Genomic DNA, 25,444 nt, shown 5'->3' with positions numbered 1-25,444 from the left:
CTTTACAGAACGATGCTGTCAACCTTTAACCTCATCTGAGCCGAGAAATACAACACTGTAATTAGTTACTAAAACCTTATCCCAAACACATTCCTCTGGGACATGTATGGTGGTGAAGAAAAAAAACTGTGAACTTTTGGTGGAAAATGTTCTTACACTGACTCTGCACATGCAGGCCTGAGTCCTTGAAGCTCAAAGCTTGGTTTGGTACTTGACAAAGAAGTTCAGAAATGCAGACAGAAAGGATGGAGACCCACTGCAGGCCCAAGTGTCTTCATTACAGGATTCTCCTGCGACTAAGGGTCAAAGTGAGCAGTATCCACACTCACGTCTCTAACAGGTAAGCAGTATTTTACAAACAATGCAGCTTGTCGCAAACATACTAGTGCAGTAGTGAATTTGATGATTGCTCCTCCAGGGAGCTCTCACAGACCAGATAACGACAGTTCTGCTTGTTGAATTTCAGACAATGAGCAATGGCAGAAGGTTCCAATCAATGGGTGTTCAAAGAAAACGTATGCTCGTTGTGTTTACCAACTCGCTTTGTAAGAAAAGACCTTTCAAGACAATGCATTTAAAAGTAAAATGCAGAGGAGAATCACTTTTGTTGCTCTTCATGTTTCACTCTATTGATTACCTTCCAATTTAACGTTATGTGAACACAGAAAGCGGTTTTGAATTACATGGAAAAATTACACAGGCATTACAAAAAGTCAGCAAAATAGTCGATCGGCTTTACTTATGTAAGACCCTAAAAATAAACTTGCCATTGTTTTGTCCTGTGCTACCTGTGTTTGAAAAGAAGCACAATGAATGGTTTCTCTGAAAACATGTATTGCAGTGATCGATAAATAGATGGTGTAAATTAAATGGTGGGATGAAAAAGTAAAAAAAAAAACGTGGTATAGGTGAATGTATTTTTCTGTGAACTTCTGTGTTTCCGAGGAATGTGCTTTATTCTTAAACAGGGTGATGTGTAGGGGACCCTTACTTCTCACATGATGAAAAAGCTATATATACTGAGCCGTGAAGCTCTAAATTGAGCTCAGGTACATTCTGTTTCCACTGATAATTCTCTGGATGTTTCAGCAGCTTAATTGGAGTTCATCTGTGGTAAATCCAGTTGATTGGACATGTTTTAAAAAGGCATACACCTGTCCCAGGTGGTCCCAGGGTTGACAGTGCATGTCAAAGCACAAACCAAGCATGAAGACAAAGGAATTGTCTGTAGACCTCCGTGGCAGGATTGTCTCGAGGTAAAAGGCTGGAAAAGTTACAGAAAAATGTCTTCTGCTCTGAAAGTTTCAATGAGCACAGTGGCCTCCATCATTCATAAGTGGAAGATATTTGGAACCACCTGGACTCTTCCTAGAGCTGACCAACCATCTAAGCTGAGTGATCAGGCGAGAAGGGCCTTGGTTAGGGAGGTAATCAATAACCCGATGGTCACTCTATCTGAGCTCCAGCGTTTTTCTGTGGAGAGAGGAGAACCTTACAGAAGGACAACCATCTGTGCAGTAATCCACCAATTAGGCCTGTATGGTAGAGTGGCCAAACGGAAGCCATTTCACACCTGGAATTTGCCAAATGGCATCTGAAGGACTCTCAGACCATAAAAAACTAAATTCTGTGGTCTGATGAGACTAAAATTGAACTCTTTAGAGTGAATGCCAGGCATTACGTTTGGAGAAAACCAGGCACAACTCATCACCAGGCTAATACCCTCCCTACAGTGAAGCATGGGGGTGGCAGCATCATGCTGTGTTGATGTTTTTTAGAAGCAGGAATTTGAAGACTAGTCAGGATAGAGGGAAAGATGAATGCAGCAATGTTCAGAGACATCCTAAATGAAAACTTGCTTCAGAGGGCTCTTGACCTCAGACTGGGGCGACGGTTCATCTACCAGCAAGACAATGATCCACAGTACACCAAAATATCAATGGAGTGGCTTCACAACAACTTGGTGAATGTCTTTGAGTGGCCCAGCCAGAGCCCAGGTCTAAATTCTATTGAACATCTCTGGAGAGATCTGAAAATGGCTGTGCGCCATTGCTTCCCATTCTACCTGATAGAGCTTGAGAGGTACTGCAATGAGGAATGGGCAAAAGTTCCCAAAGTCAGGTGTGCCAAGCTTGTGGCATCATATTTAAAAAGGCCTGAGGCTGTAATTGCTGCCTAAGGTGCGTCAAAAAAGTATTAAGCAAAGGCTGTAGATACTTATGTACATGTGATTTGTCAGGGTTTTTTTTTTTTTTTTTTAATAAATTTGCAGCAATTAAAAAAAAAAAATTCACATTATCATTATGGGCTATTGTGTGTAGAGTTTTGAGTAAATAAATGAATTTAATCCATTTTAAAATAAGGCTGTAACATTAAAAAATGTGAAAAAAGTGAAGTGATATGAATTTCCGAATGCACTCTATATATATATGAAAAATGAGGAGGAAAAATTAACTTTTGGTGGAAAATGTTCTTACACTAACTCTGCACATGCAGGCCTGAGTCCTTGAAGCTCAAAGCTTGTTTTGGTTCTTGAACAAAGAAGTCCAGAAATGCAGACAGAAAGGATGGAGACCCACGGCAGGCCCAAGTGTCTTCATTACAGGATGCTGCAGCCACCAAAGGTTAAAGTAAGCAATATTCACACTCACTTCTTAAATAGCTAAGCAGTATTTTACAAACAATGTCGTTTGTTGCAAACATACTAGTGCAGTAGTGAACACATTCTTATGTTTACAGATTTTTCAGTATATATATATATATATTTTTGTATTATTTTTATGAATGCAACTAACTTAAATCTGTCAACACAGACTCATTGTGAAACCGTTCCCTATATACATTTCTGGAGATCACAAATTATGTAGCCAGAGCTATCTATGACTGCATTTTATCTTTAAAGCAAACGCTAGGGGCGGTATGATGCCGCCGACAGCTTCTGTTTCTTTTTGCTCTACCAGCTGACTGATTACCTCTTTGTATATGGTTTTTCCGCTGTTACCAGTTTGCCCAGTAGCTTGCCATGTAAATCAGTACACTTGAAATGCAGAGAAGAGTTGACAGCAAGTCCAAGTCCGTTGAAGAACGGTTCTAGAAAGCAGGTAAAACAAAAACAAAACGCAAAAAATAAAATAAACATGTTAATAAGAGGGTGAGAATGTGGTAAGATCTGAAAATGTGGTAAAAATCAGGCAAGGGCTTTTCTTTTTATAGATTGCTTTTGAAAACAATTGGGTTTAGGGAAGGAGGTGTTTGGGTCAGTCGGTCCATTTGAAAACACTATCAGTTGGGTTTAGGGAAGGAGGTGGGAGGTCAGTCAGTTAGTGGACCGTAGTCTTTGGTAGGTTATCGTGACAACAGCAGACACGAATGGCACTCGTGACAGAAATTTGAGATCGGCCTCCGGTGAATTTGAGAAAACAAAAACTGACCAAAAACATACCTCCTGGGACATATATCGCAATCTCCAGGAATCCATACAGGGGTACGTATCAACAATGAGCCTGGGTTGATTTATTTATATGTGCATGCGTGTATTTATATATGCAGGTATCCAAGAACATTAAGAAATGTAAGTGTCCAATAATCAGCATTCATGACTAGAACTTAACGGCCAATCAGCAATCAAGACCACAACGCCGACAAGCATTCCACCCCTCCATGTCTAATGCAATGTAAGTGAGTCAGAGTCTCAGAGCTCTTGGGGCCTTTCTCCAAATGACAAACTGTGACAGAACGAGAAAGACATGCTTATTAATGTAATCCATGTAAAGGAGGACAGCAACATCCAGAGGGTTCAAAGAAGGAGACACTCGAAATCAGTCACAAATTGTATTAAGAGAATTAGATTATATTATCAAGAGGCTCAACCGTTGTTTCCCTAAGCAAATACTATAACAAGAAAATGTGGCAATTAATCCAATGGTTTGTATCCAACCACTGGAATAACAGCAACAAGTTAATAGTTATTTGTCACATTAATACTGTTTATCCCAGCAGGTGGTGTTTTTCCAGAAGAGCAATGCTCTTAGGAAAAAATGGTTGTAAACAATACTAAATTAGGGTTCCTCAGCATTTAACAGTAGCAGAAACTCTTTTGCTGTTTACTGTAATAGAACCCAATTCAGGATAAAAACTACAATACAACATCACCTACATTCCATGTAAAAAGCTTTAGACCAAAAACAAACTTAAGTATATTTAGTTGTTTTTTTCTGTGCAAAAGACTTCTTTCACATCCACCCTGCTTCAAATTTGCCAAAGTGACCTATATTTGTGGATGACACTATATGTTCTGTTAAACTAAAAAAAATAAATAAATAAAAGACTAAATCAATAGGGAACAAGGTACAATTTGAAAGTTAAAATGACAGTTTGAGCTTTAAAAAAAACTCTGCTGTAATGATGGTGTTGATAACAAGGGTCAGATCCAAATGCAGCTTTTATTAAAACCGTCAGGCCGGCAAGATTCTAACAGGGACAGAGACTGTCAACCTTTTTGTAACTCCCTCTAAATAAATTTTTGCAAGAAATGTTTTTTCAGGACAATGTAGTTACAAATAGAACTAAGTGTACACTGTAAAAAAAAAATGTGGGCGTCACACAAATTCCTTCATGTTGTTCCAAGTTGATCCCAGCAATTTGATTGTTAACTTAATTGTTTTTATGTATTTAAGTAGATTAAACATAAAACAATTAAGTTGTCCCCCCAAAAAAATAAAAATGGTGTTGATTCATTTAAAATAAGTATTTTGAACAAGCAGAAAAAATGTTTTGAGTGTAAAGAACATTTAAAGAACATTTTTGAGAGTGTATTTGAACAGTGTGACAGTTACAATGTTTACAATGAATGTCGGTTACATATTTGGAAAAAATAAAATGAACTAACAGAACAGTTCTAATCAAAAATGCTAAAAGCATTAAAAGAAAACTCTGTGTGTGTTTGAGTTGTTAAGCTCCAGAAAATCTGTCATGAGCTGCTTTGTCAGTTGCAGATTTGAAAATCAAAAAGGCGGGAAATATAGAGCTCAACACTCAAAGTACTATTTCCACATATACAGTACAGTAGATGGGTTATTCGGAATTCACGATGTGACTCTAAATGGAACTGTTACTAGTGTAAAGAACATTTAAAAATAACTCGGTGTGTTTGAGCTCCAGAAAATGAGTCATGAGCTGCTTTGTCAGTTATAGATTTGAAAATCAAAAAGGTGGGAAATAAAGACCTCAACACTCAAAGAACCATTTCCACATATACAGTAGATGGGTAATTAGGATTTACAATGTGATTCTAAATGGAACTGTTAGTAAGTGTAAAGAACATTTATAGTACCATCTTTTTTAGTGTACTTTAACATTGTGAGGGCCTAAAAAAGTATTAAAGTAGCCTATAGACAAAAAAGCTGACTGGTCTCCACTAATGCTGTAATACAGGATCAGTCAGTCAGAACAGGTTTCAGCACAGCTTCATAGACAATAATTTGGCTGAAATAGGATACACCTCACTTGGCTCTCAATAAAGGACGATCCAGGGCTCTTGACCGAGGCTTTGTAAATGTAAAGAAGATGAGACAAGACTTGTATACAAATGACTTTGTAAAGCTGACATGCTCGCCCATGTCCCTCGAAATGAAAAAAAAAAAGACATCTTTCTCTTCTGCTCTCACACAAAGTTTCTCCTTATCTGGAGAGCTGTTCTTTGTGAGCTATTACGAATTGTGTTATTGCTTTGTTGGCTGGTAATTCAATTAAACCGATGGCATCTTTGCAATTAAGCGTTTCCATTATTTCAGTGTGCTGACTGGTGATGAGTTGCTGGAATATTCGGCGTGGTGAGCTGAAATAGAGTTCTGACGTGAATGAGATAAGGCCTGTCGACGTTACGCACTCGGTATTGTTCTGTGTCTGAAGAACAAGAGACGATTCTGTGCATACGAAGAAGGGAAAAAAGTCCACTCGAGGGTTTGCAGCTGAGTTCCCAAATTGCACCATAGTGTGTTCATTTCCAACACAACTAGAAGAGATTTTAAGTCAACAGAAAGTTTCCTTATAAGTGACTTAGTGAATTATGTAGATGTAGAAACAGTGTGTGTTCAGCCGAACATGAGATGGTTTAGAAAAGAGATGATTCATTTCTCCATAAATGAATAAGATTAGCAGAATTGGGAACATTACACGGGATTCAGTGGAATGGATTCTAATCTAATATAGACATAAAATGTTCTGTTGTTTGCCTGTAGTGGATCGGTAAGTAGAAATGTCTGCCTTTTTATAAAATAACATAAAAATGACATACTGTACATTGTTACTGATGTCAGATTGATCTTTTTCTTTGGAAGTAGTATCATTAAAGTCTAATGTGTAAAATAAAATTATATAAGACAGCAAGGTATGAATAATGGTGATATATCAATAATGTTCATGTCTGGTGACTTGGCTTGCCAACCCTGGAGCACCTTGACCTTCTTTGCTTTCAGGAACTTTGATGTGGAGGCTGAAATAATGTGTGAGGAGTGATATCATGATGAAGAATTTGCCCTCTCCTGTGGTTTGTAATATAATGGGCAGCACAAATGTTTTGATTCCTCAGGCTGTTGATGTTGCCATCCATCTTTCACATGCCCCCATAATGAATGTATCCTCAAATTATGATTTGTCCTTCACTAAACTTGACTGATTTCTGTGGGAATTTTGTGTTCCAACAGGTCTTACAGTATTTTTGATGATTGTGATGCAGTTCAACAGATAATTCATCAGAAAAATCTACCTTCTGCCAATTTTCCAAATGATCAACTAGAAGTCAAGTTTTTATTTGTTGCTCTTACAACTGGGTTTGACGACAAGACTTTTGTCAGGTATTGTACATTTTAAATGGTTTTCTGTGGTCTTTCTCTCTAATGGCACTGCACTATCTAATCGCTTTTCATGTTGTTGTTGTGAATATGAGTTTCCTTTTCACTGAACATGAGAGACCTTTCAATTCAGGCTTGCTGGCCTTGGAGATAATTCACCTAAACAGGCATTTGACTAGTCAAGCATTGAAAGTTTTTCTCCAGCACTGAATGACACCGATATGTAAATGGAGCATTAAACCTTTGCCCAATTATTATCGTCCCATAATTGTTGTGGAAGAGCTACACCGAGCAATATAATTAAGTTATCCAGCTGGGCTCATGGTTTCTAAGCCCATTAACTATTAAATAAAAAAAATTAAGCATGTCTGAATTATAAAACAAGCGCTGAAAGCTTGGCAGGTCGAGAGGAATGTCACTTTCCTTTTTGACTTTAGACGGTAAAAACTATGGAGTCTGTTCTGAATTGGCACTCAGAAAATGAGATGAGAGGAGTAGAGGAATATCTGCAGAGGCGCTGTGCCTGGCTTCAATACAGCAAGGATGAGTTTCTCCCCCTTTTCTGATGAAGTTTTGGAGAGAAGCCATATGTCAGTTACGTCAATTAACAGCAAAGACCCAATTAATTAATCTTGCATTAAATTTCTGCTGAACCGGCACTTCGCTCCAAATCCATCTCCAAGTCTAACTCTCCTTCTCTCTTCAAAAACGTACATATTTTCAGCTCAAAGAATTTTTCTCATTGGCTGTCCAGAACATGTCAAAATAAAAAGAACCGTGGTTCTTAGCTGGTTCTTAGTCAGGAGTATGCCATTGTCAATATTTTATACTAATATACAGTCAGTCGAGCCTGATATTATTAATACCCAAGAGGTATGAATAATTTTATGAGTGACTGTATATATTATGAGTTAGGTATATTATTAGCCCTTCTGTGAAATCTTTATTGTGGTATTTTATTGTTTTAAGTTATATGTATATTTAACAGAACAAGGACATTTTAATGTATTACTATTTCTACAGTATAATATTATCATTTACAATTCTAAAAAGTTTTTCAATTTCTTCTAGAGAAAGTATTTTTTCTTTCAGTTTGGCTTAAATAAAAGCAGCTCTAAAAACGTTTAAACAATTGTAAGTTAATATTATTAGCCCTCTTACAGTTTTCCTCAGTCGCTTTGGTGCATTTCTCACAATACTATTTACATTTGCGCAACAGTTAATGCATTTCTCAAAACAATTAGTAATTTGTGCACATCATAGTAGCAGTTTCTCATTCCTTCCAGCAATTTGCAATTGCTTTTAGACATTTACTCATCAGGTATGGCAACCAATATCCAACGTTCGATAGATGTAATAGTGGCCTCTACACAGTGTCAAGCTGTAACATTATCAGATGTTGATATTTTGAAAGTAACCAAACCACAAAGTCTGTTTGAGGTTAGTCACTGATGTCGGCCTGCTGTTGGGTTCTGACATCAACACAATTGTCATTTCCAAACAAAATGCAGCGTACCACGACATGGAGTTACAACGTCAATCTACCCTCTTGTTGACATCCTGTGCTTCCTGGGTAAATTCATATTTTATTCTGCTGAGTGTGTAACTGTATAAGTATTGTTATAAATTCGTAAGTATTGTGTATTATTTTCTCACTATTTTCTTCCGCAGAATTTTTGTCTTGTTTCTAGTCCAAGAAAAAACTCACTTACTTTTGGCTTAATATTAAAAAATGTAAAAAAACGAGACAATTTTATATTTCTTATCTAGAAAATGCTTCTTGATTTAAGAATTCTTTAATATTTGGACTAGAAACAAGAACAAAAAAAAAAAAGATTTTTTTTTTCAGTGTACGTAGTGTATAGTGTGTCATTTGGGACACAGTGACAGATCTTGTTGAAATAAGCCACATCCAGCTCCTTCTCACCTTCCTATGAGAAAATGAATCAATCTGCGAACAGAGCAAATCATTAACCACAAAACAGGCTGTTTAATGAAGGGTCTTGAGTTCATGCGAGCGTCATCAAGTGCACATTATCATATCATCCCCTGACCAACACCTTCACAAGCCCTGTGATTGTCTTAATTTATCCACAACGACAGATCTCACACCTGATCACTCATAAATCTACCTCATACATTTTCATATGTTCCACTCTTGTCTTTCCTTCTTTATTCCTCTCTCTCTCCTCTCTCTTTCTCGGCTGCCTTAGTAATGGGCTACATCAATCCTTTCTTGCTCTCGAATAGAAATGTAAATTTCTGTCTGCCTATTAATTTCTGTTAACCCAGGAGGCGTCAGACTCATTAATCGTGACCAGGGGCTGGGCTCCGAGTGATGAAACACACAGTGTGAGGGCAGATGAGGGGGTCCAGATAACTGAGGACTACATATGTACAGATGACAGGCCCGCTTCAGCATTGAAGCCCAGTGACTACAGCTGGAGCAGCAGGAAGCACTACACAGTCTTGAAAGTTTCATTTACCACTGATAACAAGGTGCAATATTTGTGCGTGTGTCTTTAACCTTTATGTTCTGTTGGGGATGTTTTCATCCACTCTTGGGTGATTTTGGGCCCTATCATGTACCTGGCTCTATTGTTGTTTGCTAGTTTCAGCTCAGTGCAAGAGTCGTTTTGACGTTTTGCACCACGCTGGTTAAATAGCAAATGCATTTGCGCTCATATGTGCACCCATAGGCGTTCTGGTCTAAATAAGTAGGCGTGTTGAGGCGCATTGCTGACGCATTGCTATTTTAAGAAATTTAAATAGACGATTCAATAGACCAGATCAAAGCAGGTGTATAGTCCAGCACAGAGCGTGTTAGTTGTGCGCCTTGCTTGCACACTGCTTAACACACACAGGATGTACAGCAATACGCAAATATCTTTACATATAAAAAATAAGTAAAGGATAAAAATATTACAAAAATTAATATTTTTTTAGCCTACATAAATATAAAAACCATACTTTCATGCCTTCTTCATCTCAGGTTTTTTTTTTTAGTTTATTTATGACAATTTGCTTTTGTATAATGTTATTATTAGCAGTATTATTTATTATATGCATATTTATATTTGTTTTGTTAAAAACAAGCTTAGATTTTTCCACCTGTCAGGTTTTAGACCATATGGGGCACAGCATGTGTATTTGGAAATAACTCAGTTTTTTGACCACACTTTGTTATTATTGTTCATTTACTTGTTCGCTGGAAATTAGAACTGAATTTAGGAATAGTTTTGAAACAAATCTTTGTGCCTAATAAACTAAATTAATTATGTATAGGTTATTATGTCTGTGCATAGAACACGTTTCCTTATCCATGAGAAAGTGGATAGTGAAAGTAAAGAAAGAGGAGGCTCATCTCTCATTCTCAGCCTGTAGAGGCTCTGTTTAACTGTTTTCTCTTTAGTGAAGCATTCAGTTTTTCCACTTACTAAGTCCGCCATGTGAATAGCGAATGCGCTATGGCGCGACGCAACTGACTCTTAAAGGGAATGGGAGATGAGACTCTGATTGGTTTATTCTCAAAACACACCTCTTTCAGAGAATAAGCTCAACCCTGTTAGACCATGCGCCACGGCGCAAATCGAATTTTTCCGTCCTTAAAATAGCAAAAGTGGATTCTGACATGCCCTTAATGCGTTTGCGCCCTGCACTTTGGACTTTGCGCATGGATCGTCAAAATAGAGCCATTTGTGTCTTAATTTGGCCATAACCTTTTCTGTGTTTCAGCTAGTAGAATGATTTTCGGTAAAAAAACTTATTTTGATACACATTTTGACAAAAGGCTTAACGATACACTCTGGGAAAATGTACTATCCTTTTGTTATGTTAGGGATGAAAACAGAAACAAAGCTCCTATTAACTCTATAATTGCCATTTTCATAAATGATGCCACTCATTTGGTGAAAAACACACAAAATGACGTGTTTTTAATATAAAAAGTAATTGTGGACTAAATTTTTTTTTACCTTTTATCAAAGTCTTGGACATGTGAAACAACATTGTCTTTGATGCATTGTTTTTTATTCATTTTCTTTTTTGTCTGCCTAATTTGCTGTTTTTGCCCTATTGACCTCCATTATAACTGCATTTTTAATATTACAAAACCATGCCACCATATAATCATGCATTTCTGATTGTTGTTGGATTCCCCTGTTGGGAAGAGGTAAAATTTGTCATTTTACTATAGATCTTCAGTTGACACTGTTAACCCTTCAGGTAGGCCTGAGCAAAAACAAAAGGTTTCTGGATTTTATATGGAGTATAAAGTGTAAAAGTGTGTGTCTGTGAGTGTTAGAGTGACCTTTACACATTTACCTTGATGTGTTTGAGGAAATCAAAATATGCATCTCAGCTCTCAAAACTACATGGAGCAAACAAAAACAAAGACTGTGTATTTATGCACCATCAAAAACAGCCACAGTAAATGAAACAATTAAAATCTAACAATGCATCAATTGTTCACATCTCCAAGACTGTCATAAAAGGTTTTTAAAAAATCCAGTCCACAGCTACTTTTTAAATTGAAATACGTGATTTTGTGTGTCTTTTTTCACCAAATCATTGACATCATTTGTGAATTTGGCAATTACAGTTTTTCTCAGTCACTTTGGTACATTTCTCAGATCACAATTGAAATTCTTAAAACTACCTGCAATCGTTACTTTAGTTTGTCACTTGTGCACATCAAAAAAGCATTCCTTTTCTCATTCCTTTGAAGAAGCTGCAAATGCTTGTGTACATGCATGCAAATGATTAAGTGCATTTATTTGTTGTTTCCTACATAATCAATTGCTTATGTCATGATGATCAAAATGTATTACAGTTTTTCTCAGTCGCTTTGGTGCATTTCTCACAACACTATTTACATTTGCACAACAGTTAAATGCATTTCTTAAAACAATTAGTCATTTGTGCAGATCATAGTAGCAGTTTCTCATTCCTTCCAACACATTGCAGATGCTTTTTGACATCCATCAATTGCTTTTATACAACTCTCTGCTGTTTATAACATTATTATTTGCTTATGTCATGTAAGTCAAAATTAACTAAACTTGTAAATGCTGAATAGTCATCCCATTTAAAACTAATAGTCCTCATTTCATTACTTGAATCATTCATACAAAAATGTTAAACTAGTTGTCAAAATCTGTCTAGCAAATTTTATAAAAATATTTTAATCTTTATTTTACTAAAAAAAGTCTTCTAAACTGACCAATTTCATGAATGATTTACAGACCTGTGTGTGTGTTGTAGGGTCAGTTCCGATGTGTACTGCAATATTGTTTACAGTTGTGCACAGCTCTACCCAAAGAAAGTTTATGTTTGTTGTAAATAAGGGTTTATTTATTCTTTTGCACAACGCTGTATATAAATTGTTGTAAAGAGCAAATGCAGTATGTGAAAATGTGAAACATACATATTCAGTGTCTTGTACTCAGATACCTCACTAAATGCAGTTATATCTAAATTTACTGTAGTTTTCAAATGGCAATGCAATCTAAATCTAGTGCTGTCTTGAGCGTATTCAGGAAGTGTCACCAAAATCTGAATTTTTTGCATTGAAAAAATGTACAGAGTAAACTGTCATAATGTAAACATGACAAAGCCATTTGACTATTTTGCTGACATCAGTATGCATTGACATCAGTACTTACTTTTGAGCAATCAGCTATAGATTTTGAGCAAGTGATGCGCCTTTGCAGGTTATCATCAAGGTTTTGCAGTTTGTACTAATTTTTTTGAGAAATGCATTAACTGTTGTGCAAATGTAAATAGTGTTGTAAGAAATGCACCAAAGCAACTGATAAAAACTGTATTTTGGTCCCCACAACATTTAATTGTTTGCTCATGGTATAAGTCTTCACATACAAAATGTCTGAACAAGTTGTCATAATATTTTGTCATAATGTATTTTTCTATACATTTCCATTAAACTTTTTTTCTAAATCTGTCTACAATTACAGTATTTCTCAGTCATTTTGGTGCATTTCTTACAACACTATTTACATTTGCACAACAGTTAAATGCACTTCTCAAAACAAATAGTCATTTGCGCACATCATAGTAGCAGTTTCTCATTCCTTCCAACAAATTGCAAATGCTTTTGGACATGCATCAATTGCTTTTACAACTTTCTGCTGTTTATAATATTATTATTTGCGTATGTCATGTCAGTCAAAATTAACTGAACTTGTGGATGCTAAATAGTCATTCCATATAAAACTAATAGTCTTCATTTCATTACTTGAGTCATTACATACAAAAATGTTGAACTAGTTGTCAAAACCTGTCAAGCTAATTTTATTTTTAAAAATGTAGAATTTTTTTTTCCTGAAAATTTCTTCAAAACTGAAAAATTTCATGAATGATTTACAGTTTCATGTATGTTGAAGGTTAAGTTCCAATATGTTTGCATTATTATTTACAGTTATTGCACAGTTCTACCCAAAGGAGGTTTATGTTTGTTGTAAATAAGGGTGTATTTATTCTTTTGCAGAATGCTGTGAATAAATTAGAATTGCAAAGAGCAAATGCAGTAAAACTGTGAAACATTCAGTAAATGCAGTGATGTCTAACTTTACTGTAGTTTTCAAATGTCTGTGCAAATAGTACCTAGTGCTGTCTTGAGCATTTTCAGGGAGTGTCACCAAAATCTGCCTTTTTTTCTTTTGCATTAGGAAAAATGTACAGAGTAAATTGTCATAATGTAAACATGAAAGAGCCATTTGACTATCTTGTTCATAAACGATCGTGTCAGGACATTTCATCTTGATGACACTGACACTTTACTTGACATCAATGCCAGCTTTTGCGGAATGAGCTATCCATTTTGGAAAGTGATGCTTTTCCTGGTTATCAACTAGGTTTTGCAGTTTGTACTAATTGTTTTGAGAAATGCATTAACTGCTGTGCAAATGTAAATACTGTTGTGAGAAATGCACCAAAGCCACTGAGAAAAAATTTAATACATTTTTCCCAGGTAAATCTTGACTTTTTCTAATGAATGTGAATCTCAAAGGAAATTGTCCTATGTTCACATTTCTACTTTTGTCTTGTTTTTTTTCTTTGTGCTATGCAGTGAGAGTATTTTCCTTTCAGTTTCACAATAACATGATCTGTCAACAAATTACACTACAAACAGCAAAAAGAAAAAATGCTGTAGTTTACACTAGAACAGCCCACCAGAGTACATTGTTATACTGACAGTATGACTAAGTCATTTGACTGTCTTAACCATACACAATGACATAAGGACTTGTCATTCTGACTGCACTGACTTGTTCAATGATACAGAAATTTATTCTTGAGAGAAGAACTAAGAATTTTGAGCAACAGACTGGGTTTTGCAGGTAATCCTTAGTGTTTTGCTATTTGTACATGTTGTTTTGAGAAATGCACTTTCTGTTTTGCAAATTTCAACTCTAATCTGAGAAATGTACACGACTGAAAAAACTGTAAAGAGTTAAAATCCTGTATTTAAAAAAACCATTTAGTAGTTTTGATCAGAACTGAGGTTTGTTTACAGATTTATGCAAATTAAAATTGAAAATTGAAATATATATTTTTTTTATCTGAGGCTTTTTTACAGCAGTTTAATTCAGTGGATGTTTTCATTTCATAGATAGATAGATAGATAGATAGATAGATAGATAGATAGATAGATAGATAGATAGATAGATAGATAGATAGATAGATAGATAGATAGATAGATAGATAGATAGATAAATAGATAAATAGATAGATAGATAGATAGATAGATAGATAGACAGACAGACAGACAGACAGACAGACAGACAGACAGACAGATAGACCAGACAGACAGACAGACAGACAGATAGACAGATAGATAGATAGATAGATAGATAGATAGATAGATAGATAGATAGATAGATAGATAGATAGATAGATAGATAGATAGATAGATAGATAGATAGATAGATAGATAGATAGATAGATGTGTTTGAACTGCATGTAAAATGTCTGTGCTTTTGGATTAACATAAATTAATAAAAGTAAGTAGATGCATGTCTGTCATTCAGGCATAAATGATCAAGAAAAAAATCTTTGGACCCCATTTCCACTTGTGTTTAGAGCTGTCTATTTGTAATCAAACTCAAGTTGTTAATGTCACTTGAAAAGGGGGCCAAAGGCTTATTTTTATTACATCCACTCATTAAGCACATTCTGGAATGGTCCTTGAATGATCAGTATCAAACAATTGGTTAGACTGTGTAATGGGAAGCGTTTAACATGTTTTCTAGCAGTGAGATAACACCAGCAGGGGGTTAATACATCCCAAGCCTCTGTGTCTGCATTCGGTGTAATCTTACTTGTGATATCACATGATGAAAAGCATCTATTTTAATGTAGTGGATATTAACAATTCACTGAAGAGTCTGATGGTCCAACAGCAAAGCCCACTTCCACATTTCAGAAACTAAATCAGTGCAAGGCAGATTCCCGATTCCCTTTCCAGAGCATTTTCCTACACAATTACCGAAACCCAAGATGTGATGACTGCTAAAGTAGCTCATATTTCCCATCCAATTTTGAGAGCCCTTCTATGAAATCAGTCTGGGAGAGAGAATCTGAATTGGGTTTTGATATTTGTGCCAGCGAGCCGATCCACAGATGACACCCACAGCACACAAGAGCAGTCTCTGCTTAACAAAGACAGACCTACAGCTCTTCTTGTCTACCGCTGACAGGACACAACATGCCGAATACACTCACACTCACCGCACTCACTCATAATAGATGTTTGCAGTGGACACCAAATATGATCTGCAGTTGCAAAGCCTTGGTTTGCATTATGATTATAACTGAACATGGAGAAAATATTTGTTTATGTTTCTTTAAGACCCAATTTTCAATACTTTGGTCACTTTTAACAATGTAGGTTGCAAAAATTTGTGTTTTTCAGTAATGCCATAAGATATATTTTCAGCTCTCCAAAACAGTTCATCTAAGTGTAAAGTGTATTTAAATAATGTACTTTTTTCGTTTTGTGGTATGAAAAGGTGCCATGCATGTTAAAAGTTACTTTTAATTACAGCACTTTTACCACATGGGAAAGCTATGTTGTTGCTGGAAGTGGTGTTAGAGAGACCAGCTGGGTGCTCAACCTACAGTCTGTGTGGGTCCTCACACCCCAGTATATTGATGGGGATTCTATACTGCTCAGTGAGCGCCGAGATGTTAAACCAAGGTCCTGAATCTCTGTGGTTGTTAAAAATCCCAGGTTGTCCTTCAAAAAAAAAGTAGGGGTCCTGGCATTGGACAAATTTGTCCACTGCCCTCTGTCCATCATGGCCTCTTAACCATCCCCATATCATAATTATCTTTAGCACTCTTATGATAAAGTCTCCTCTCCACCAATGAACTGGTGTGTGGTGTGCAGTCTGGCGCAATATTGTCACCTTAGAGCAGGGGTGTCAAACTCAATTCCTGGAGGGCCGAAGCCCTGCACAGTTTAGTTCCAACCCTGCTCCAACACACTTACCTGTAGGTTTCAAACAAGCCTGAAGGACTCAATTAGTTTGATTAGGTGTGTTTAATTAGGGTTGGAACTAAACTTTGCAGGGCTTCGGCCCTTTTGGAACGGAGTTTGACAGCTATGCCTTAGAGTTATAGTCACCTTAGGTTCTATCTGAAATTTTTGTCTAAATTGAGTTATTGACATATTTTTATTCAATGACAACTTATTTACTATATAGGATGTTTTTTATATGTTGTTTACATTTTAAGACTTTTTATTTAAATAATAAATGTTACACACGTACTGTTTGCTATATAGAGTGCAAAAACTTTGAAGCTCAATATCTCAAAATCATTCAGAACGCAGATAGAACCTTATAATTCCAAGGTGACGATATGGCTGATATGGCTGCACCTAAAAATGTGTAAAGCGCTTTAAAGCGCTATATAAATGTAAGGATTTTTTTTTTTAAGTTTTATGGCTGTAAAATTTCTACAAAACTCCATATACAAAACCACTAAATGCAGATAACATGCAAAACATTACAAGTCTTGTTACAGCAAAAAAAAAAAAAGCAAAGAATATATATATAGCCCCCCACCCCTTTACATTTTTTTTTCTTTTTTTAAAAATTTCCCAAAATATGTTAAACAGAGTAAGAAAATTTTCACAGTATGATAATATATTTTTTAATAATACATTTTAATCTGATAATATTTTTTCTTCTAGAGAAAGTCTTATTTGTTTTATTTTGGCTAGAATAAAATCAGTTATTAATTATTTAACACCATTTTAGGACAAAATTATTAGCCCCTTTAAGCTATTATTTTTCAATAAATAAAATTCTACAGAATAAACTATTATGTTTAGAAGTGTTGAAAAAATCTCTGCGTTAAACAGAAATTGAGGAAAACATAAACAGGGGGTCTAATAATTCAGGGGGGCTAAAAATTCTGACTTTAACTGTAGATATACATATATAAACTGAACTTGATTTGTATGCATATTCAGTATATATTTATATGTACTACTACAACAAAACTGCAAAGATTTACTTTTCACAAAACATTTTTTTTTCAAATCTACTATATGTATAGGCCTAGTGTATATTTACACAGTTTTGCTTTTTAAGTGAATAAATTGTCAATGTTTTCAGAGATAAACATTGGGTTTAGGACATATTTGTTTTGCCATGAGTTTAGGATTTCCACTTTAGCCTGTATACAGTACATTGCTTTGACCACTGTGTGAACAATTTTTGAAAAAGTAAGTTTTCTTAAGTTACTGCAGACGGTTAAAAAAACGGTTTGAATGTTATGCAATCATCTTGACTGCCTAGTCATCCATATATAACCTTGATCGCTGATGCTTGTTCATGTGGGCATCTATCTTTGTTGTTTGCATCAATTTGCTATGCTATTCAGTTGAATATTCTGTACAGTACAGCCTTGGATCTTTCGCGTGCGTGTGTGTTGTAAACTCAAGATTATTTATGATTGATTGCTTTAAAACTCTGTGATTAATACATTTTCATTAATAAAATGTATATGTAAAAATCCTAATTTTCCTTCGGCTTATAGTCCCTTCATTTATTAGAGGTCACCACAGCGGAATGATCCGACAACTTATCTAGCATATGTTTTATGCAGCAGATGTTCCCAGTTCTGGGAATACACACTCATTTAACACTCACACACATACACTTTAGCCCAATTAGCTTATTCAATTCACCTATAACACATATATGGACTGTGGGGGAAACTGGAACACCCGGAGGACACCCAAGTGAACACGAGGAGAACAAATTCCACACAGAAACACCAGCTGAAGCTTGAACTAGCGACCTTCTTGCTGTGAAGTGACAGTGCTAACCACTAAAAAATGCATTTAAAGTAATAATTATGTAGACAATAACATGATAAATCAATGAAAAATAATCACAGTAAAGAAAAATAAGAAAAATCTAATGTTTTCTTAATTTCTCGGGATTAATCATGTTGTGGACTGCTACTGTTTTGACGGTGCAGCAGTTTAATTTTCTCTCTCTCTTTTTCAGCATTTTGATTGATTGGACTGAGTTTGCTTGACTAGAGCATATAAACGTGACAGAAAACCCCTTTAATATCTTCGCACTATATAAACCCGTGGACATTTATGTGGACAAACTTTCTTGTTGAAAGCCTTACACGTGGACAATTTCTGAGCATTTCTTTTACATTTATTCTCCCGCTCTTTCTGTGGCTTTCTTGCTCCCTCTTGTGGCCTGGTCTTGAAGCTCAGTCCAGTTTTATTTTCACAGGCACCATGTTTTGTAGACACAAGTTTGCCGCTCTCATTGAATTCTAATGTTTGCCTGCGGCTGAACTTATTTTTGCAGGCACCTCACATTTAATCACGGGATTATTGGAAAGAGCCGTGTTCAAACAGTCATACACCAGTGCAAAGCTGCAAACACAGATGCACACCAGTGAAGCGCATCCGATTTCACCATAATCTCCTCTCATCTTTGCTCATTCTCTCCGACGACCTTTCATCCTCTGCTATATTACGCCGCACACACGCGTAGCTAAATACTCATCTATTGAATTCTTTCACAAATTCCTTTTGCACCTAAACAGACAGCCTAATCTTTTACCAAATGACTTCTTTTTTCCTTCTTCTTCTTCAGTGCAGCAGGACAGAATGAAACAGAAACCACAGAATGAGAATCAAGTAGCCGAGAGAAGCTCAGTGTGTGTCAATGGGTCACAGGTGACTGGATTTCTCAAGCAGGACGTTCTTGGATTCACCTCAGGTATTCATGACCAGTATATCTTGCAGTCATGGCGGTGACTGAATGTTTAATAATAAAGGTTTCATCTTTTCAAATTATTTAATTTCCTGTGATAAATAAAAAGTTAGCAGGTGCAGTTGCTGTGGCTTTTCTGTTTTAACTATATTATTTTTTTGTCATTCATTAATTTTCTTTAGTCCCTTTATTCATCAGGGGTCGCCACAGCGGAATGAACCACCAACTTATCCAGCATATGTTTTGCACAGCTGATACCATTCCACCTGCAACCCAGAACTGGGAAACATCCATACAAACTCATGCACTACAGTCAAATTAGTATATTCAATTCACCTATAGGCTATAGAGCATGTCTTTGGACTGTAAGGGAAACCCACTCAAACATGGGGAGAACATGCAAACTCCACACACAAATGGCCCAGCCGGGTCAGCCAGTGACCTTCTTGCTATAAGGTGATAGTGCTTACCACTGAGCCACCATGTGGCCCCTAATATTTTTTAAAGGCAACTTAAAAATATTTGAGAATTTTCAAGATTTTTCAGTTAACTACTGTAGGACAGGCGACGCAGTGGGTAGCACGTTCGCCTCTAAGCAAGAAGGTCGCTGATTCGAGCCTTGGCTCAGTTGGCGTTCTGTGTGGAGTTTGCACATTCTCCCTGCGTTCGCCTGGGTTTCCTCCTGATGCTCCAACACAATCTCATGGCAATTGGTAACTTTTTCATTTAGTGGCTAATTCGTACAAATTCGTACGATCTAATTCGTACATTTTTGTACGATTTGCGTATCCCCCAATGACGGTTGGGTTTAGGGGTGGGGTTAGGTGCCACGCCTCCTTTTTAAAATCGTACATTTTCTTACGAATGAACTCGTACGAATTCGTACGAATTAGCCACTAAACTGCCAAAACGTAAAATACTTACGTTTTCTCGTGAGATCAGGCTGGATGCTCCGGTTTCCCCCACAGTCCAAAGACATGCGGTACAGGTGATTTGGGTAGGCTAAATTGTCCGTAGTGTGTGTGTGTGAATGAGAGTGTGTGGATGTTTCCCAGAAATGGGTTGCAGCCAGCCTGATCTCACGAGAAAACGTAAGTATTTTACGTTTTGCCAGTTTAGTGGCTAATTCGTACGAATTCGTACGAGTTCAGTCGTACGAAATGGTACGATTTTAAAAAGGAGGCGTGGCACCTGACCCCACCCCTAACCCCAACCGTCATTGGGGGATAAGCAAATCGTACTAAATTGTACGAATTAGATTGTACGAATTCATACGAATTAGCCACTAAATGAAAAAGTTACGAATTGCCGTGAGATTGTGTTGGTTGCAGCTGGAAGGGCATCTGCTGCGTAAAAAACTTGCTGGATAAGTTGGCGGTTCATTCCGCTGTGGCGTCCCCGGATTAATAAAGGGACTAAGCCGACAAGAAAATGAAAATGAATGATACTGAAGGACAAGAAACCAACTAGCTAGTCAACTAGTTCTTAGACTGTTACAAATGTCAGATTAATCCCATTTAGAACCATTGTGAAGCTGCTTGGGGTGTGAGGAGACAACTTCAGCTAAATAAAAAGTTGTAGATCCAAACAATACCGGATTACTCCTTTAAATACCAAATATGGCATCTAAGGAATGCTTTGCGCAGATCTTCACATGCAAATTTAAAAAGTGGCGCTGAAATTTAAATAACCATTCTTTATAGTCTTTAAAACCCATGGAAAGGTGAAAGAAGAATAGAAAAATGATCTTCTAGACCAGGGGTTTTCAAAGTGTGAGGCGCGCCTCCCATGGGGGGCGCCAGAGCATGTCAGGGGAGGCGCGGGAAAAAATATTATATAATAAAAATATAATAATTAAGTTTAAATATTATATGTATTTTTTATTATTTTTAAACGTTTTAATTAAACAAACTAAAAAAAATAATACATCAAAAATAAGAAAAACTTTTTTACCCAGAGGGCCATAGCTGTGAATTCGCTTCTGTTTGGCAAGCCAGCCAATACTGGTATATGCCTGCTAATTTACAGTCTATGCTGCTTACACAATGGATCGGTTTCTGAGACCCCCCGATTCAAAGCCTTCAAGTTCAGGGCTTAAACCCAAAAGACGACGATATGATGATCAGTATTTGAGTTTAGGATTTACAAGGACAGGACCAGCTGATGAACCACGACCTTTATGTGTGGCTTGTCAAGATGTTTTGGCTAATGACAGCATGAGACCTGCTAAACTTCGGCGACACCTTGAAACCAAGCATGATGAGGTAGCAGGAAAACCTCCAGAATTGTGTGTGTGTGTGTGTGTGTGTGTGTGTGTGTGTGTGTGTGTGTGTGTGTGTGTGTGTGTGTGTGTGTGTGTGTGTGTGTGTGTGTGTGTGTGTGTGTGTGTGTGTGTGTGTGTTTGGGAGGAGGGGGGCGCCAATGGATAAGTTGTGTCAAAAGGGAGGCCCACTGTCTTAGATTTTGAAAAACCCTGTTCTAGATTACTAAAATGCTGTTCTAAGAAATAAAGAGCTACGTAAAGAACTGTAAAAAAAATGTTTAGAATCTTTCTTTCAATCTTTCTTTTACTTTAGTCATTTTTTATAGCAATTTTGCAATGTTTATTGTGCCAATGCAGCTTAGCATAGATAAGGGGAAAAGGATCAAAATCCATAGCAATACCTCAGATTGTGGAACATTCCAGGATATTAGGCAGACAGTAGTGGTAGAAGGCTGGTGTTCAGATGCAAAAACCTCTAAAAGCCATCTTAAAAGTTTTTCTAAAATGAGCATTCTTATCAGGCTCCTATGTGTAGGTTCAATAATTTCACTTTTATAACAAAAAAATAAGTTCTTTTCATGTTTTTTTTTTAAAGAAATATAAACAAACAAAGGAGGCAGAGAAAAATGTTCATTTTTGACTGAAATTTCAGATGGCGCTTAGAGGCTTTGCATCTGAAAAAAAAAAAAACTGAATCAATACATGTGTCATGGTTAAAGTTTGGATCAGTTTAATGTAGTTCAATTTAATACAGATGTCACTATGCTGAAGAATGATCCACTGAGGTACAGTTTCAATGAATCACAGCTCAACCAGCCCCAACCAACCAAGCCAGAGGCGATAGTGGAAGGAACCAAAACTCCACCAGTTAACAGAAGTGAAGAACATTTGAGACACCAGTTTCTCTTTTGGGCATTTTTAATAGTGTGAACATAATAATAATATAACATATAAAGATATGTGCTGTCTGTCACCTCACAACAAGAAGGTCACTGGTTCGATCCTCAGTTGGATCAGTTGGCGTTTCTGTGTGGAGTTTGCAAGTTCTCCCCCTGTTCGCATGGTTTCCTTTTGGTGCTCTGGTTTCCCCCACAGTCCAAAGACATGTGCTATAGGTTGATTGAGTAAGCTAAACTGTCTGTAGTGTATGTTTCTGAATTGGTGTAAAACATGTGCTGGATAAGTTGGTGGTTGGTTCCACTGTGGTGACCCAAGATTAATAAAAGGACTAAGCTGAAAATAAAATGAATGAATAAATGAATCAATTGTACTATACAGCTACAAACTATATTACTTGCTATTATAATTGGCAAACAATGGTTTTGAGAAACACATCAATGAACAGAAAGAACTCATTTCCTTAATGCACTGAAGGAATCAAACTACAGTGGCGTTCAAGAGCTTGACATCAGTGTGAATGGGCACGTGCAGTCACGGCTGTGTAAAATCTACTACTCGACTGAACACTGTGAAGAAATGAACTGATGAATGGTAGACGAACACAGTGTCCATATCTTCATTCGCTCGATACTCATTGAGTAAATTACCCAGAGACCGTTTCACAGGTGAACACCAGAGCAGCCTCTTTCAGATCCGCTGTTTGTTAATGGCAGAACAGAAGCTTTCCAGGGTCTCAAGGACGGTGAGGGACGCTTCAGCGGATATTCACTAACGTACGCGTTTGCACTCTCACTCGCAGCTGTGAGCTGCAAACCAAAAATCAATGAAACAAGTTTTCTGTAATTGAATGTGAGATTCTCCTCTGGCTGAGGAGCTCTAGAGGAAATATGGCTGTAATCAATGTAAGTGCCGTTATACAAAACCATTTAGGTGTCAATTTGAGGCGCAAAGCCAACAGGTTCGGGAAAGGAAAGGTCAGAATGTGACCCTTGTGTGATTGGCGAGCTCGCTGTCTTTAACTGGATTTTAACAGGACTGAGTGTCAGTGCAGATTGAAGACATATGAGAAGGAATTACAGTAACTGTGATATATTGCCATTCACAATGACTTTGCCAAGTACGATTTGCTCCTGTGTCACCATTTTTTGTTGGCCCTGCAATAGTATGATCAAGTGCTTAAGTGGAGTTTTGACTATGCTAATGACTATTTAAAATCAGAAACAACTTTTGTGTTTTTATACAGAATAAGAATGCAAAGTAACTTGTCAAGATTAAGACATCTTCATTCATTTATTTTCCTTTGGCTTAGTCTTTTTATTTGTCTGGGGTCACCACAGCGGAATGAACCACCAACTTATTCAACGTATGTTTTACATAGCGGATGCCCTTCCAGCTGCACCCCATCACTGGGAAACAATCATTCACTCTCAAATTCACACACTGTGGCCAATTTAGCAATAGCAACCAGAGAAAACACCAACTGACCCAGCCAGGGCTCAAACCAGCAACCTTCTTGCTGTGAGGCGACAGTGCTAACCACTGAGCCAACCCTCAAGAAATCTTGATTTTGATTTTTTTTTTCTTGCTGTCATGCAACATTGCTTTATGCATATTATGTCTCTTAGTTACCATTTAAATAACATTTTCAACTAAAACAAAAACAAACAAAAAACGTTTTGGCCATTCTTTTCCACAACAGCTGCATTTTAGGGCCTGAAATAGATGTAAATTTAATAAATTCAATTTTGTGAAAATGTTTATGAGCATATTTCATTTAAAAGTCTAAAGGTAAGTAATTGACAACCAAAAAACAAAGGAGGAATACAGGAACATATGCACATAGTGTCTTTTCACAAAATGGCATTGCAAACTACTGGCTTCACAAAAAATTCCAACCCAGGCTCATTCTGATTCTGCACTCCTATATACATTTATAGAGTGCGGCAAATACTGTACATCCCAGGAGCTAGGTTTTTTTTTTTTTTCACGAAATCACCAGAGCTGTGTACCCTTTTTCAAATCTTAAATTCCTCTCTCGAGTGCCATTCACGGCTGCTGTTTTCTCGTAAATCCACTAGAAGCCGCTGTTTACTAACTGACTGAGCGGCCAATACCCCACCCACCCCCTTCCCTTAACCCAACCGACAGTGTTTTAAAGAGCAATGCAGAAAAGGATAAGCTCTCGCAACAGTCTGATTTTTACCACATTTTCTGATTTTACCACATTCTCACCTTTTTATTTACTTGTTTATTTTATTTTTTAATAAGCTTTTGTTTTTGTCTTACCTACTTTTTGGAACTGTTCTTCCCCAGAATCGAACCTTGCCGTCACGGTCAACTTTCGTCACGCTGCATCTCAAATCTTCCGACAGATGCAATGAGCCACCAGACAAGCTGGTAACAGTGGAAAAGCTGTCTCTACACGGAGGTAAGCGGTCAGCTGGTTAGTGTGAAAGGAATGGCATGATACTGCCCTTATTGTTTGTTTTAAATACGAAATGCAGCTAAATCTACATCTGGCTAAATAATTTGCGATCTCCATAAATGTATATAGGGCTACATTTTTAGAATGAGCCTATGTTGAACATTTTATTGTTCATTACTTTAGTATTTTATTTAAAACCTTTAAATGTAAAAGGGAAAAATAAGGGTGACATTAAGCAAAAAAAAAAAAAAACTGAGACTGAGAGTGTAATGGTGGCACAGTGGGTAGCATGCTCGCCTCATAGCAAGAAGCTCGCTGGTTTAGGTCCTGGCTGGGCCAGTTGGCATTTCTTGATGTTGATTTTTAGTCCCTGTCCACCCCTGGTCCCAGTACTGGGTTGTGAAAAACATATGTTGGAATAATTGGTGATTCATTCCACTTTGGCGACCCCTGATAAACAAGAGACTAAGCCAAAGGACAATGAATGAATGAATATCTTCTGTACCAGATACTTTTTAAAAATTGAAGAGAAATCTTTTCTGTATTTTGGTATGTATTGATGTCGTATAAACGCACTTTAAACTGTGCTCGACCATGTTGCATTGCTCACCAAAACAGTCAACTGAAAATGAATGATTTCCAGTCAATTTTTCTTTAACTGCAAATCACCTCTGAAGAGTTAAGACATACATAGCTCACATCCAAGTGCAATTTTGATCTTGATACGTCA

General features: G+C 36.9%; 1 long non-coding RNA gene across 1 annotated transcript; it reads left to right on the top strand.

Annotated features, from left to right (window-relative positions):
• Window positions 1–847: 847 nt before the first annotated feature.
• On the top strand, window positions 848–25,078 carry LOC141385791 (uncharacterized). Its single transcript, XR_012406785.1, has 3 exons — window positions 848–2,630; window positions 19,007–19,132; window positions 24,603–25,078. It is a non-coding gene; the product is annotated as an uncharacterized lncRNA (long non-coding RNA).
• The last annotated feature ends 366 nt before the right edge of the window (window positions 25,079–25,444 follow it).

The sequence above is a fragment of the Danio rerio genome, chromosome 5 (genome assembly GCF_049306965.1).
Source record: "Danio rerio strain Tuebingen ecotype United States chromosome 5, GRCz12tu, whole genome shotgun sequence".
Lineage (NCBI taxonomy): Eukaryota > Metazoa > Chordata > Actinopteri > Cypriniformes > Danionidae > Danio > Danio rerio.
This window is presented reverse-complemented; position numbering and strand designations above follow the sequence as displayed.